At 33.5% G+C, this 17,038-nt stretch overlaps 1 protein-coding gene across 9 annotated transcripts in view; it reads left to right on the top strand.

Annotated features, from left to right (window-relative positions):
- Positions 1–9,745: 9,745 nt before the first annotated feature.
- LOC135139483 (kazrin) overlaps positions 9,746–17,038 on the top strand; it is a 243,212-nt gene continuing 235,919 nt past the window's right edge. For 7 of the 9 annotated variants that reach the window (XM_064069733.1, XM_064069734.1, XM_064069736.1 and 4 more), the window contains exon 1: positions 16,210–16,559. The gene's annotated coding sequence lies outside the window, so the exon portion shown is untranslated. Of the gene's footprint in view, positions 9,837–16,209; positions 16,560–17,038 lie in introns of those variants that run through there. The other 2 variants (XM_064069731.1, XM_064069732.1) reach the window with 1 other exon arrangement.

The raw sequence follows: 17,038 nt of genomic DNA, 5'->3' as shown, positions 1-17,038 counted from the left end.
ACTAAGCGCTATGTTCACATTTCGAAAGAACTGATTGTGATAATATATATAATTTCATTCCTGATTCTACGATTCAACAAATTGTCATTAAAAATATCAAATAGGTATATTACTTATAGAGTTACATAATTTGAAAATTATATAGCGGGTGTCTGAAAAATTCAGTGTAATCATTGTGCATTGTTATTAATAAAACAAGCTGTTATTTTCATTAATAAATAAATCAAGAAAAACATTTAATACGACAGTTATAAATTATAAACAAAAACAAAACCAACAAAAGAAAAATCCATTAAAGCATGACCAACTAAACACTAGAGAAAATGCACAAAATTCCTGCCTTGTGCATATAAGTAAGCATAAAGTTCCCAAATTTTAATCATTTTTTGTGAAAAAGAACTCGCTAAGATAAAACTAATTTTGGCAATAACATGTCCTATAAGAGAAGAGAGGGCGGGTGGGCGGGGCTAGTACTTCTAAGATAATTATTCAGCATTTTTGCGGTGTATTTTTACTTTACAGAATGTCATCAACATTTTTGCAAGGACACGTATATGAACTTGGATTGCAGCACTGTAATACTAAAAATAACAGTATTGTATTCCCAAAATTTGCTGGGAAAATGAATTGAGCCGTTCCTGATTTAATCAATTACATAAATTGACACATTCATTTTTTTTAGCCACCTGTATAAGCAAATCTAAAAATTATGAATGCAGTGATAAATCACAAGTAAAAACTCATCATAATTTGCACATTTCGGGTAAACTTAGGAATTTAACTCGTTACTATGGAAATTTGCAATTTAACGCTTTTAAATTTCACAAGTTTTTACAATATTGGGGCAAAATCTGTTTTGTCTTAAGAAATACTAGCCCCGCCCACCCGCCCCCTATTTTCCCAGAGGATATGTCATTTGCCAAATCAGTCTTATCTTACCAAGTACTAGCCCCGCCCACCTGCCCTTTACTTTCTCAGAAGGTAGTACTTGCTAAAATAAGTCTTAATTTGGCAAATGACACACCCTCTGAGAAAATAGAGGACGGGTGGGGGGGGCTAGCATTTGCTAAGGTAAGACTGATTTTGCCCCTATTAAACTTGTAAAAACTTGTTATATTTAAAAGGTGTTGAATTGCAAATTTCCATAGTAACGGGTTAAATTCCTGAATCTGTTTGGATATTTATTTTTTAATAACTCAGTCATTAATTTTTCTGAGACACCTTGTATAAGCAAATTTAATTGTTTAGGGGGGATGAGCAAATATATTTTGATTAAAAATGTATTATGCTTACGATAAATTTAAAACATTTCCAAGATTTCAAAGCATTCAGTTTGGAAGATTGTTGTTGAATGTTGTTTTATAATTTAGATTTTTTTCCAAAAATCTGACGTTTAGGGTAAAAACTCAACACGGAGTCATAAACTACATATGTAGGACTATGTTATTTTATACAATTTAAAACCCATTTATAATTGGGCCAGTACTTTCGAAGATTATCTGTCTAATCAAAATCAGGACGGTAGACAGACGGACAGACAGACGAACAGACAGACAGACACACGGAAACGGGAGACCTATTTCTTCGTTGTCTAGGGGTCATGAAAGATCGAGAACATGTAAAAGTAGATAGTCGGCCGACGGTCTCGATTACAATACTTCCTATATAAGAGTGATTTTGGCAAATGAGATATCTTCTAAGAAAAGAGAGGGTGGGTGGGCGGGGCTAGTACCTGCTAAGATAAGAGTGATTTTGGCAAATGAGATATCTTCTAAGAAAAGAGAGGGCGGGTGGGCGGGGCTAGTACATGCTAAGATAAGAGTGATTTTGGTAAATGAGATATCTTATAAGAAAAAAGAAAAATTGTCAAAATTTTCAAAATTATATACGTTTAAAATGTTCGCAGTTAATTTTAGGTCCTCGGGCGCTTTATTTTAAAATAAATTTCAAAGAATCCAGTGTTTTGTTGCTAGATGAACTTGAAAAAATCTTTTGAGGTTTTAGTGATTTACTTTTTACGAATTTGAAAAAGTCTTCAGTACCGCAGTGTGGTATTTTAGGAGCTCAGTTTCAGGATTTCTCAATTTTTCGATTATTTAATTTATCAATTATTCCGTAATTGAGGTTCGGATTTTTAAATTTTTCTTCAAATTTTTGATACTTTAATTTCTTAAATGTTAGATTTTTAGAATTCTCGTTTTTTTGACATTGCAGTTTTTCGACTTTTTCGATTTTCCAGTTTTTCCATTTTTCGAATTATTGAGGTTTCAATCTGTCGAAAAGCTGTAACATTGACAGGTCGAAAAATTGAAAAATCGAATAAATGAAAAAGTTTTAAAATCCAATAATTGAAAAATTCTAAAATCGTGATGTTGAAAGTGTTTATTTTAAAATATAATTATTATTTCATATTTAAAACGAAAATTAGAAAATTTGCAAATCAAAAATTAAAAAGGGAAAAACTGAAAAATCGAGGAACTGAAAAACCTGAAATTGAAAAACCAAAAATCAAAAAATCCCCGCACCCTCTCTTTTCTTAGAAGGTATATCATTTGCCAAAGTCACTCTTATCTTAGTAGATAGTAACCCCACCCACCCACCCACTCTCTCTTTCCTGAGAAGGATGTCATTTGCCAAAATTGATCTTCTTTTAGCAGGTACTAGCCCCACCCACCCACCCTCCCTTTTCTTAGAGGGTATCTCATTTGCCAAACTCAGTTTTATATTAGCAAGTATTAGCCCCACCCACCGACCCTCTCTTTTCTTAGAGGGTATCTCAATTGCCAAAATCAGTTTTATCTTAGCAAGTATTGGCCCCACCCACCCACCCTCTCTTTTCTTAGAGAGTATGTCATTTGCCAAAATCGATCTTATTTTAGCAGGTAATAGCCCCGCCCACCCACCTTCTTTTTTCTTATAGGATATGCCATTTGCCAAAATCAGTTTTATCTTAGCAAGTACTGATGACTAACGTTTACAAAAAATTGGATTGCTTATAATTTATAAATGTATTAATTTTTAACGATTAATGACATTGGTTGTAATGATATTGTCCTAAAAAAAATAAGAAAGGTGGATTTCATTCACCATTCTTACTAAGAAATTAGAAAGTAAGCTGGAGGTATTCACGCATTAGGTGCGTGCAGTGTTGCCAATTTTACTTAGGAAGTAAAAAGGGTGGGTGGGCGGGGCTAGTATCTGCTAAGATAAGATTGATTTTGGCAAATGAGATATCTTCCAAACAAAGAGAGGGCGGGTGGGTGGGGCTAGTACCTGCTATGATAAGAGTGATTTTGGCAAATGAGATATCTTATAAGAAAAAAGAAACATTGTCAAAGTTTCCAAAATCCTATACGTTTAAAATGTTCGCAGTTAATTTTAGGTCTTCGGATGCTTTATTTTCAAATAAATTTCAAAGAATCCAGTATTTTGTTGCTAGATGAACTTGAAAAAATCTTTTGAGCTTTCAGTGATTTACTTTTTACCAATTTGAAAAAGTCTTCAGTACCGCAGTGTTTGGGTCCCCATGGTGTACTATTTTGGGAGCTCAGTTTTGGGATTTTTCAATTTTTCGATTATTTAATTTATCAATTGTTCCGTAATTGAGGTTCGGATTTTTTTAATTTTTCTTCAAATTTTTTATTCTTTAAATCTTTAAATGTTAGATTTTTACAATTCTCGTTTTTTGACATTGCACTTTTTCGACATTTTGGATTTTACATTTTTCAGTTTACAAATTTTTCGATTTTCCAGTTTTTCCATTTTTAGAATTATTGAGGTTTCAATCTATCGAAAAGCTGGAACATTGACAGGTCGAAAAATTGAAAAATCGATAAATGAAAAAGTTTTAAAATCCAATAATTGAAAAATTCTCAAATCGTAATGTTGAAAGTGTTTTTTTTTTAATTATAATTATTATTTCATATTTAAAATGAAAATTAGAAAATTTGAAAATAAAAATTAAGGAGGGGAAAAACTGAAAAATCGAGGAAATGTAAAACCTGAAATTGAAAAACCAAAAATCAAAAAATCGAAAAGTTGAAAAATTGAAAACCGAAAAATTGCAAATCGAAAATTGAAAAAATTAAGAAAACAAAAAAACGAGAAATTTAAAACTCGTGAAATTGCAAATCCATAAATTGCAAAATCTGAAAATTGAAAACCAAAATTGGAAAATATCTTTTAAGAAAAGAGAGGGCGGGTGGGCGGGGCTAGTACCTGCTAAGATTAGAGTGATTTTGGCAAATGAGATATTTTCTAAGAAAAGAGAGGGCGGGTGGGTGGGGTTAGTACCTGCTAAGATAAGGGTGATTTTGGCAATTAAGATATCTTACAAGAAAAAAGAAAAATTGTCAAAGTTTTCAAAATTCTATACGTTTAAAATGTTCGGAGTTAATTTTAGGTCCTCGGGTGCTTTATTTTCAAATAAATTTCAAGGAATCCAGTGTTTTGTTGCTAGATGAACTTGAAAAAATCTTTTGAGCTTTTAGTGGTTTACTTTTTACGAATTTGAAAAAGTCTTGAGTACCGCAATGTTTGGGTCCCCATGGTGTACTATTTTGGGAGCTCAGTTTTGGGATTTTTCAGTTTTTCGATTCTTCAATGTATTTTTCGATTATTTAATTTATCAACTGTTCCGTAAATGAGGTTCGGATTTTTTAAATTTTTCTTCAAATTTTTGATACTTTAATTTCTTAAATGTTAGATTTTTAGAATTCTCGTTTTTTTGGCATTGCAGTTTTTCGACTTTTTAGTTTTTTCATTTTTCGAATTATTGAGGTTTCAATCTGTCGAAAAGCTGCAACATTGACAGGTCGAAAAATTGAAAAATCGAATAAGTGAAGAAGGGAAAAACTGAAAAATCGAGGAACTGAAAAATATGAAATTGAAAAACTAAAAATCAAAGAATCTAAAAGTTGAAAAATTTATTTTGGTGATTTACTTTTTTTTTAATTTTTGGGAGCTCAGTTTTGGGATTTTTCAATTTTTCGATTCTTCAATGTATTTTTCGATTATTTAATTTATCAATTGTTCCGTAATTGAGGTTCGGATTTTTTAAATTTTTCTTCAAATTTTTGATACTTTAATTTCTTAAATGTTAGATTTTTAGAATTCTCGTTTTTTTGACATTGCAGTTTTTCGAGTTTTTCGATTTTCCAGTTTTTCTATTTTTCGAATTATTGAGGTTTCAATCTGTCGAAAAGCTGCAACATTGACAGGTCGAAAAATTAAAAAATCGAATAAGTGAAGAAGGGAAAAACTGAAAAATCGAGGAACTGAAAAACCTGAAATTGAAAAACTAAAAATCAAAAAGCTAAAAGTTGAAAAATTGAAAACCGAAAAATTGAAAAAATTAAGAAAACAAAAAAAACGAAAAATTTAAAACTCGTGAAATTGCAAATCAAAAAATTACAAAATCTGAAAATTGAAAACCAAAATTGGGAAAACGAAAAACTGAAAAATTTAAAAATAAAAACTCGGAAGTGTTGCATCTCGTAAAACTGAAGAAACAAGAATAAAATGAAAAACAGAAAAATTGCAAATCGAAAAATTGAATAAACAAAAAATTATAAAATCGGAACACTGAAAAATAGAAAAGTCGAATAAACGAAAAAATGAAAAATTTTAAAAATTATTAATTTATTCCATATTTAAAATGAAAATTAAAAAAAAACTGCAAATCAAAAACGGAAAAAACGAAAAATTATAAAATCAGAACATTGAAAAACCGAAAAATTGAAAACTCGTGCAACAGCAAATCTAAAAATTGAAACATCCAAAAGTTGGAAAGTTGAAAAATTGAAAAATTTAAACTTAAAAACTCAAAAAATTGCAAATCGAAAATTTGAAGAAATTAAAAACTGAATAACTGAAAAACTGGAAAATTAAAAATCGAAAAATTGAGAAGTCCAATAAATGAAAATACAAAAAAATAATAAGTAATTGAAAAATGAATTTTGGCAAATGAGATATCTTCCAAAAAACGAGAGGGCGGGTGGGTGGGGCTAGCACCTGCTAAGATAAGAGTGATTTTGGTAAACGAGATATCTTATAAGAAAAAAGACAAATTGTCAAAGTTTTCAAAATCCTATACGTTTAAAATGTTCGCAGTTAATTTTTGGTCTTCGGGTGCCTTTTTTTCATATAAATTTCAAAGAATCCAGTGTTTTGTTGCTAGATGAACTTGAAAAAATCTTTTAAACTTTTAGTGATTTGCGTTTTTACGAATTTGAAAAAGTCTTCAGTACCGCAGTGTTTGGGTCCCCATGGTGTACTATTTTAGGAGCTCAGTTTTGGGATTTTTCAATTTTTCGATTCTTTAATGTATTTTCCGACTATTTAATTTATCACTTGTTCCGTAATTGAGGTTCGTATTTTTTTTAATTTTTCTTCAAATTTTTGATACTTTAATTTTATGAATGTTAGATTTTTAGAATTCTCGTTTTTTTGACATTGCAGTTTTTCGACTTTTTGGATTTTATATTTTTCAGTTTATAAATTTTTCGATTTTCCAGTTTTTCCATTTTTCGAATTATTGAGGTTTCAATCTGTCGAAAAGCTGTAACATTGACAGGTCGAAAAATTGAAAAATCGAATAAATGGAAAAGTTTTAAAATCCAATAATTGAAAAATTCTAAAATCGTTATGTTGAAAGTGTTTTTTTTTATTATAATTATTATTTCATATTCAAAACGAAAATCAGAAAATTTGCAAATGAAAAATTAAAGAGGGGAAAAACTGAAAAAGCGAGGAACTGAAATTGAAAAACCAAAAATCAAAAAAGTTGTAAAATTGAAAACCGAAAAATTGCAAATCCAAAAATTGCAAAATCTGAAAATTGAAAACCAAAATTCGGAAAACGAAAAACTGAATAATTTAAAAATAAAAACTCGGAAGTGTTGCATCTCGTAAAACTGAAGAAACAAGAATAAAATGAAAAACAGAAAAATTGCAAATCGAAAAATTGAATAAATAAAAAATTATAAAATCGGAACACTGAAATATTGAACAATCGAATAAATGAAAAAGTGGAAAATTTTGAAAATTATTAATTTATTGCATATTTAAAATAAAAAAAAACTGCAAATCAAAAATTGAAAAAACGAAAAATTATAAAATCAGAACATTGAAAAACAGAAAAATTGAGAACTCGTGCAACAGCAAATCTAAAAACTGAAACATCCAAAAGTTGGAAAGTAGAAAAACTGAAAAATTTAAACTTAAAAACTCAAAAAATTGCAAATGGAAAATTTGAAGAAATTAAAAACTGAATAACTGCAAAACTGGAAAATTAAAAATCGAAAAATTCAAAAGTCCAATAAATGAAAATACAAAAAAATAAGTAATTGAAAAATTGAAAAATTCTAAAATCGTGAAACTGAAAAAGTGATAAATTTTAAAAATTATCATTAGGTATATATTTAAAACGAAATTTGTCGGTTTTTAATTTTTAATTTTTCAATTTTCTGATATATCAGTTTGGAGATTTTTTTCTAAATTATTTAAAAGAATTTTGGGGACTTTGGTGTTCTAGTTTTGGAAAATTCTGAACTGACCTGTTTTTGAGTTGATATTGGGACTCCCGTGTTTTTGTTTTGAAAAATTTAAAACAACCTTGAGGTTCTAGGTATTCGTGCTTGGAAAGAATTTGAAAGTACTTTGGAGCCTCTAGTATCTTTTCTTATAATAACGTAATTACATTTCTTTGAGGATTTGTCCTTTGCTAAAATCAGTCTTATCTTAGCACGTACTAACCCCGCCCACCCGCCCTCTCTTTTTTTAGAGGGTATCTCATTTGCCAAAATCGGTTTTATCTTAGCAAGTATTGGCCCCACCCACCCACCCTTTCTTTTCTTGGAAGGTATATCATTTGCCAAAGTCACTCTTATCTTAGTAGATACTAACCGCACCCACCCTCTCTTTCCTTAGAGAATATGTCATTTGCCAAAATCGATCTTATTTTAGTAGGTAATAGCCCCACCCACCCACCCTCTACTTCTTTAAAGGGATTTCATTTGCCAAAATCAGTCTTATCCTAGCAGGCACTAGCCCCGCCCACCCACCCTCCTTTTTCTTATAAGATATGCCATTTGCCAAAATCAGTTTTATCTTAGCAAGTACTGATGACCAACGTTTACAAAAAAATTGGATTGTTTATAATTTATAAATGTCTTAATTTTTAACGATTAATGACATTGGTTGTAATGGTTATTGTCCTAAAAAAAAATAAAAAAGGTGGATTTTAGTCACCATTGTTACTAAGAAATCAGAAAGTAATCTCGAGGTATTCACGCATTAGGTGCATGCAGTGTTGCCAATTTTACTTTTATAAAATTGCGTTTTTTTTGTAAATTACATCATAAAGATTTTTGGAGTTTTAACTCTTCTTGTCGTAATGTAGAACACGTATACAACGCGTGCCGGAATATTATTATGTAGAGTTCGAAATACGAGCTCGGTTTCGGTGTCGGTGTCGGTGTCGGTCAGGTCACATTGTACTTTAATTTTTTTATACAATATTATAATAATTAATTATGATATTTCTATATGATAAATAAATAAAAAAAGCATATTTTATAATAAACAACAATTGACAACATATCAATACATAACGTACTGAAATGTTAAGCCTCCATTTTCCAGACACCCGGTATATATATGTGAGTGATGGAAAAATTATCAAAAGTGACGCTTATAAAACAATGCTTTTATTAAAATTTGAATTACTGGTTGCCTACATCTCAGATACCTTTTATTACGCAGTTAATTAAGAACACGACTATAGTACTACATTCAACATTGTAACATTGTACACACTAGAATCATATGTATCAACGAATTAACAACAACAAATAATTATTTTTGAAACATCTCCACAAACACTTTCACAATTTCCCGTCGGCGCTTCCGTACAGTTGTAGATATAAATACATACATGTAGTAATTAATTTAATTTAATTAATTCACATCCTGTGAGTAAACATATGCGCGTCGTTCCACCCCGCCTCTCCTGTTCAATCCAGTTCGACTATATTATTGCATTATTCGGTTTACCATACGTAATTAATTATTATTCAACACACTGCATTCATTTCAATTACAGATTACCCCGACACACGTAAATCGACTTTTGCGCATCAAAATCATTCGCCGCTGAAATCACAGGTTGGTAATGCGGAAAGCTGATTACAGGAAGTGAGCAATTCTGACTTCGACAGCTGCTTGTCCGGAAAGTGGTTATTGCGCATCCGGCAATTTCTAAACCTCTTAAGTAAAACCCTCCGTCACCTATCGATTGTCGAGCGTCAGTCGTCAGAGGACTAAATTAGAGCCAGTTTTGCAAAAAGTATACAGGAAGTTTCACCAAAGATGGACCCCGAACACCTGTATATAATGCCCGACAACAAAAACGCCACAAGCAATGCTCCAGGTGGACAAAAACACTAAAACTGTTGATCAGCACTTAAAGCTCCGGTTTATTACTCTCGAAGAGGAACTTTGGCATACAAAAAGGGCGAAGGAGGCCAGGACGAGCGCCAGATGGCGCTTAAATGCAGTCGCGTTTTTCCTAACCCTTCTAGGTACGAGTCGACAACTGGGAAAATTATGATGTAACAACGCGACACTTGCTTTTAAAGTAAGTGAGACCGGGTTGGGACTTCTTTAAATTAAGATTTATGGGTTCGTAACGTATGTGAAGAATAATCGCACTACTTCCAGCAATAATGAAAACTACTACATCACCCCACTTGTCGTGTTCGAAGGGGAGATCTGCTCTGGCACGCTTGGCTGTGTTACGTGTCAGGGAGGCAGTGGGTCCTTTTCCAGCTCGTGGGGTGAGTATGGAGGTTTCAGTCGGGACGACAGTGGCGGAGGGGAAAGTAATACGGGGAAATAATGGAGAGTTTTCGAGGATACAATATCGCACAAGATACAAGATAAAGTGTGTCTCGTCATTTTTTACAACTGGTGTTAATATCGGGCTATTTCATACAGAGGGATTTCAGTGTTACTTAATAAGTATTTGTACACTTAATCTATGTCCTACCTGTGACACCTCCCGCAACTTCTCTTCAGATTAGGACAAAAGAGATCAAAGTCGAGTCGGAACTGTTATATGTTTTTTTTTTGTTTAAATATTTTTAAACTCTCAAAGATTATATTATATACATTAATAGTAGTTATATAGTGGTCGGCTTACTTCGGGTCACTGTGGACATGGTCGGCCAAAGTGAGCTGATCGTAGCGGAACTTGATGAGCCTAAGTACAAATTCAAATTTTCCCGCTGAAAAATGAGCCAGAACCCCCGTCATTACTTCTAGTATTGACTCAAACAATATACACACTTTGAGGGCAAAGTAGTAAAGAATATTAACGGGGAAAAAAAGAACAAACAAATTATTATTCTGGTGGGTATGAATTTTGACTTTAGAAATTACTATTAATTTTACAAAATTCAACTGTTTTAAGGATGTATAATAGAGAAGTCAGGTCAGGAATGGACAGAACAGGTCAAGTCAGGACAAGTCAGATCAGGTTACATTACGTCAGGTGATAATCCGGTAGTAGTTATTCGTTTTTTCAAGTCTAAAGTAAGTTTGTAATCCTACTGGTGTCAATGTAACCAACCTTGTTTCAAAATTATAAAAAGTCGGCTCACGACGAATAAAAAAATCATCAAAATTGAGATAGGGCGGGTGGGCGGGGCTTATATTTTGGCTTTTTTTTTCTGAATACACATAGCCATCTTTTCACAACAAGAAACTCAAAACATGTTACGTTTTTGCAAGGAAATATCGATTTTGCAATTATGGGGCGGAGCCTAATTATAAAATCCATATTTCCTTATACAAATTTTCCATTTTAAGGATGTTTTCAGTTTCTTGTTGTGAAAAGGAGTCTGCATGTATTAAAACAAAAAAAAAATGTTAGCCCGCCCACCCGCCCTTTCTCAATTGTAATGATTTTTTTTTATTCGACGAGAACTAAGGGGGCGGAGCTTAACTGCAAATACTTATTTCATTACATGAAATTAAAAACAGGTTTTTTTCACTAGCAGCCTGGACGCATGCAAATGTCGACTCATTTAGTGGTAGCAAATTCAACTTTTGCTACCACGGGTTCAAAAAGAAAAATTGAGGTTATGTACGCAATGTTTGATGTGATTATTTCTTAAAAAATGAACAAATGTGTGCTACAAACATTACTTGAGTATACGCATGGTAGTTGGTAGACGGTAGAAGATAACAAAAAAACAAGTATAAACGGTTTTCTTTGTGTTGAAGATTTAGATTAAGTTTGATTAGAAATCAAAACAAAATCATGTTGCGTCAAAAAATTGAACGTTTATTTTTCAGTTTATTGTCTTATGGTTTCTACTAGTGAAAAAAATAGTATATTAACCACGGTTGCAAAGCCACTTCTAGACCTCGCACTTAGAGCCCTCGACGCTGCGCGTCTCGGGTTCTAATTTGCGCTCGGTCTAGAATGCTTGGCTCTGCAACCTTGGCTAATAATATACTATTTGAGTACCGTGTTGTTCAAAGAATACTTTGTATATTAAGACAAAAAGGCAAAATATAAACCCCACCCACCCACCCCATCTCATTTGTGATGATTTTTTTATTCTTAGAAACTTAAAACACGTTTAAAATGAAAATTTTTTATAAGTAAATATGGATTTTGGAATTAGGCTCCGCCCCTCGATCTGACAATGAATGAAAAATTTATCACAATTGAGAATTGAGATCGGGGCGGGTATGGGTGGGGCCTAATCTTTGGCTTTATTTTTTTCTTAATGTACATAGTATTCTTTGAACAACACTATACCCAAAAACATGTTTTTCAGTTCTCGTAGAGAAATAAGGATTTTGCAGTTAAGCTCCGCCCTCTTGGCTCACGACGAATAAAAAAAATCATTACATTTTAGATAGGGTGGGTGGGCGGGGCTACATTTTGCTTTTATTTTTAGTATGTGTAGACTTATTTCGACAGTAAGAAACTTAAAACATGCCTAAAATAGTAAATTTTTGTAGTAATTAACTTAAATCCTCCACTTTTTTTCTAAAGCAACGTCAGCGGGAACAGCAACTGCAACGGGAACTTCAACGTCAACAGCAAGTTTATAAATCCCACTATAGTCACTTGGTATTTATTTTTTAAAGAAAAATATGAACTTTTCTTGAGTTTATGTTGGCATAACGAAACTAATTATGTGACAGACATGTAAATGTTTTGGATACGTTTTGCAAATTAAAAATGTCAACAATCTGTCAATCTTAACAGCTGACAACCGGAAATTATAGAACATATCGATACCAGTTTCAATTAAAAATCCAGGATTGCCAACATGTGCAGTTTTTTCTGATCACGCGGTATAAGGAGGGCTATGACAAGGAGGTATTTTAAGTTTAGTAATATTCACAATATTATTAGATGACATTATAGGAAAATGTAAGAATAAAACGAAAAAATCCAAGTAGGTTGTAGAACCTTTTAGCCAACAATTGTAGTGGAAACATAGAAAAAGGTTAAAAACGTCAAAAGAATGTAACTTAAGTACAAATAAGAAAGGAAAACACTAAAAAAAAAATTTAGAAATATTAAACATGGACAAGAACTTGAATAAATCAACGACAAGATTTTTTTAATTAAAAACCGGGTATATTTAATTTTTAGTACTCATATATAGTATTTGATAAGATAAGACCGATTTTAGTAAATGACATACCCTCTAAAAAAATAGAGGGTGGGTGGGCGGGACTAGTATTTGATAAGATAAGACTAATTTTGGCAAATGACATATCCTCTAAGAAAATAGAGGTGGCCAGGGCTAGTACTTGATAAAATACGACTGATTTTGGCCAATGAAATATCCTCTAAGAAAATAGAGGGTGGGTGGGCGGGGCTAGTACTTGATAAAATAAGATTGATTTTGGCCAATGAAATATCCTCTAAGAAAATAGAGGGTGGGTGGGCGGGGTAGTATTTGATAAGATAAGACTAATTTTGGCAAATGGCATATCCTCTAAGAAAATAGAGGATGGGTGGGCGGGGCTAGTATTTGATAAGATAAGATAAATTAAGACTGATTTTGGCCAATGAAATATCCTCTAAGAAAATAGAGGGTGGGTGGGCGGGGCTAGTATTTGATAAGATAAGATAAATTTTGGCAAATGACATATCCTCTAAGAACATAGAGGGAGGGTGGGCAGGGCTAGTACTTGATAAAATAAGATTGATTTTGGCCAATGAAATATCCTCTAAGAAAATAGAGGGTGGGTGGGGGTGGGCTAACATTTGCTAAGATAAGACTAATTTTGGCGAATTACATATCCTCTAAGAAAATAGAGGGACGGTGGGCGGGGCTAGTACTTGATAAAATAAGACTGATTTTGACAAATGATATATCCTCTAAGAAAATAGAGGGTGGGTGGGCGGGGCTAGTATTTGATAAGATAAGACTGATTTTGGCCAATGAAATATCCTCTAAGAAAATAGAGGGTGGGTGGGCGGGGCTAGTATTTGATAAGATAAGATAAATTTTGGCAAATGACATATCCTCTGAGAAAATAGAGTGAGGGTGGGCGGGGCTAATACTTGTTAAAATAAGACTGATTTTGGCCAATGAAATATCCTCTAAGAAAATAGAGGGTAGGTGGGCGGGGCTAGTATTTGATAAGATAAGACTAATTTTGGCAAATGACATATCCTCTAAGAACACAGAGAGAGGATGGGCGGGGCTAATACTTGATAAAATAAGACTGATTTTGGCCAATGAAATATCCTCTAAGAAAATAGAGGGCGGGTGGGCGGGGTAGTATTTGATAGGATAAGACTAATTTTGGCAAATGACATATCTAAGAAAACAGAGGGAGGGTGGGCGGGGCTAGTACTTGATAAAATAAGACTGATTTTGGCCAATGAAAGCTCCTTCCAAGAAAATAGAGGGTGGGTGGGCGGGGCTACTATTTGATAAGTTAAGACTGATTTTAGCAAAGGGCATAACCCTCTTCCGCCGGCTTCTTGGCAACGTTATCGTCTTTCTTCACTTTCCTTTTTATTCATTACTCCTGCTGTCATCCATTCGGTGACCATTTCCAGTTTTTCACCGTCCAAAGTCGTCTCTCCCAAGTTTGTCTTATCTTATCAAATTCTAACCCCGCCCACCCACCCTCTATTTTCTTAGAGGGTATGTCATTTGCCAAAACCAGTCTTACCGTAGCAAATCCTAGCCCCGCCCACCCACCCTCTATTTTCTTAGTATGTCATTTGCCAAAATTAGTCTTACCTTAGCAAGTACTCCCCCATAATTCGTCGGACCGTTTCCACCAAAAATTTGGTCGTCTCGTTTTTCCACCAACTTTGGAAATTAGTTAATTAGAATTTCGCCACTACTTTTCCATAATCTCCAATTGAAACGTGGGAAATTTCAGAATTTGAAAAAAATTTGACGTTCAAACTGAATATTTCCAAAAATTTTAATAATTTAATTAATAAGTACACATATTTAATTCTTAAAATTTTGATGCGAGGTTGCCAGATTGTTCCAATTTTCAAGAAATTCTTTAACAAAGCTAAATATACCAAAAAGGTGTTTTAACATTTCTTTGCTAAAACTCTTCAGACACATATTTCGAGGACATATTCTGTAAATGCCATTGTTTTTAGTTTGAAGAAGATTTAGCGGTATAAGAATCGGTTAAAAAATACGTTGCAATAAAAAAAATAGGTTTGTTCTTGTAAGCGTCATATTTGCAATGCGCTAAATTAAGCTTCCCCTTTTTAAGCTGAAAACAAAGGTGTTTACAGAATTTTAATATCTCTGTTCGTCTATTCGTTCCCAAGATATTAGAGCACGGAATTTTAGCTGAAGCACTCTGTATTTTAGGTAAATAAACGTTCTTGTAGTGTCAATGAAGTGGAACCTCAATGTACATAGTATGTAGAAAAAAAAAATGGCTTAAGTTCTTTCAGACAGAACTTCCCTCGCCCCTAAAGTACAATCGAACGAATCCAGCTGCTACGAAAATTATAAAATTTGATTTTGAATAATTTTATTTTTATGATAACCTCTATAAGTTAAAAAATATAGATAGCATTAACCACAGTGTAAGAAAAAAAAAAAAAAGGTTATGACAACTGTTTATTCTTAATTTTTCAGACTTAAATAAGGCTGTCAATATTTTACGATTTAGGATGGAATATTTTCGGTCACTCTTTATTATAAGATGAAAAATTCGTATGTACTTAATTCAGATTTTTTGCAAAAATCTGCACGCTTAGGGTAAAAATCAAGGCGGATTCATAAACCGCAAGTACAGGAGTATGTTATTTTATAAAATTTAAATTAGATTTACTATGAAACAAGATTTAAGTTCATGTCATCACATTATTGGTCCGGTAGTTTCAGAGATTATGTGTCAAATATGATAACAATCGACACAGACAGGCGACATACAAACGGAAATTTTTTCGTATGTTAGGGATCGTAAAACTTTAGAAAAAACATGAAAGTAACCATTGATTCGATGAACTCTATTACCATACTTCCTTAGCTTAAAATTAAAAATTGGCAGTTTCTGCGATTTCTAGGATCTTAAGAATAAAAAAATGGGAAAAGTGTAATCAAAACCGACAAAATGAAAAATCAAAACGCAATAACAAATTAAATGTCTTCTGATTTTTTAAATTTAAGAAACGTTGCGTTTCTGTAGTAAAATTACTTGAATTGAATTGAAAAAATTCAAATTTCTAGTTTAACATTGTTACGTAAATTAATTTCAATTTTTTGCCCCGAAACAATGAGAACACCCAGATCCACGAGAAGGTGACTTTAGCTGTCACCACAGTGAAAATCTCTTTATCCAACTATAATTACACCAGTCGCACCAGTATTAGGTTTTGTTAGAAATTCTAGCCAGATCTATCACGTAATAAAAGAACTTCCGGTCTGTTGCAAAATGTCAGCCTTCCTGACATCAACATCCAGAAATACGACTCGTAATAACAGCAGAATTTCATCTCAACGCGAAAAACCCCAATTCCTCCAAGTCCCGGCACCTGCCACCCCGCGCCCATCTACGCCCCTGCTCTCACCCCAAAACCGCCCCTCCATCCGCGCTTATTCCCACCGTACGTGCGCCAGCAGGAAAAGCGCCTGCGCGCAAGTGTAGTCAATGAATGAATTTAGTCCGTTTCGAGTCCCCGGAATCTAACAACGTACAGCAGGACTGGCGAATTAATTGCAAACCGACCGATGTGAGCTTTGATCGGCGATTCAGTTATGCTTTTGCCAACCGCCGCCGAACCGCCGCGCCGAATTCAGCCGATTTCGCTGTCCCGGTTTTGCCGCTAATCCTCCGGGAAAATTCGCCGCTAATTCGGGAGCGCGCGACGCGCCGGACCACCGGACCCAGTGTGGATGTGTACCATGGTGTCACTGTGCGAACGCCGCCGCCGCCGATTTTTTTACTAGTTGGTTGTAGTCGTTGATAGTCGATAATAGAGGGTGTGTCTCCCTTGGAGAAATGCTGACCTAAATATTGCCGATAGCAAGGTAAGTTTGGCGTCTTAGAGATTTTCTGTCATTGGATGCGATGGGAGAAATTTGATGCGGGGTCGGTGGAAATTGCGAGACGCGAAATTCTGGAAAAAGTGTGCGTTTATTGGGGGGATTAAAGCATGAGTATCCGGCTTCCGGTTGTTGCGTCAATATTTGCCTTATTTAGTTCCGAGTGTTTTTAAAAGTTGTGTGTGGAAAATTCTCAACTTTTTTTAAACGCGATATTCCCTTAAGCTGTGTACTTGCTTATTACGTGTTCGTAGTTTATTTGTCTTTAGTGTAAGCTTTTTATCCAAGGTTTGAATTTTCCAAGATTTAAAGTTCTCCCTGGTGTCTATGTAATGTAATAACGATTTCCATTTTAAGTGTTTTGTGAAATATTGTTGTCTGTGGAGCTATACACAGTTCCATTAGTTGACTCATCGGCTAATGACACGCTTCAGGAATTGACATCTGCTAATTTTAAATCGGTG

The sequence above is a fragment of the Zophobas morio genome, unplaced genomic scaffold (genome assembly GCF_036711695.1).
Source record: "Zophobas morio isolate AGI-343-1 ecotype UQ-CSIRO unplaced genomic scaffold, CSIRO_AGI_Zmor_V1 ptg000031l, whole genome shotgun sequence".
NCBI classification, from domain to species: Eukaryota; Metazoa; Arthropoda; class Insecta; order Coleoptera; family Tenebrionidae; genus Zophobas; species Zophobas morio.
The sequence above is the reverse complement of the archived record's forward strand: the minus strand, read 5'-3'. Positions and strand labels throughout refer to the sequence as shown.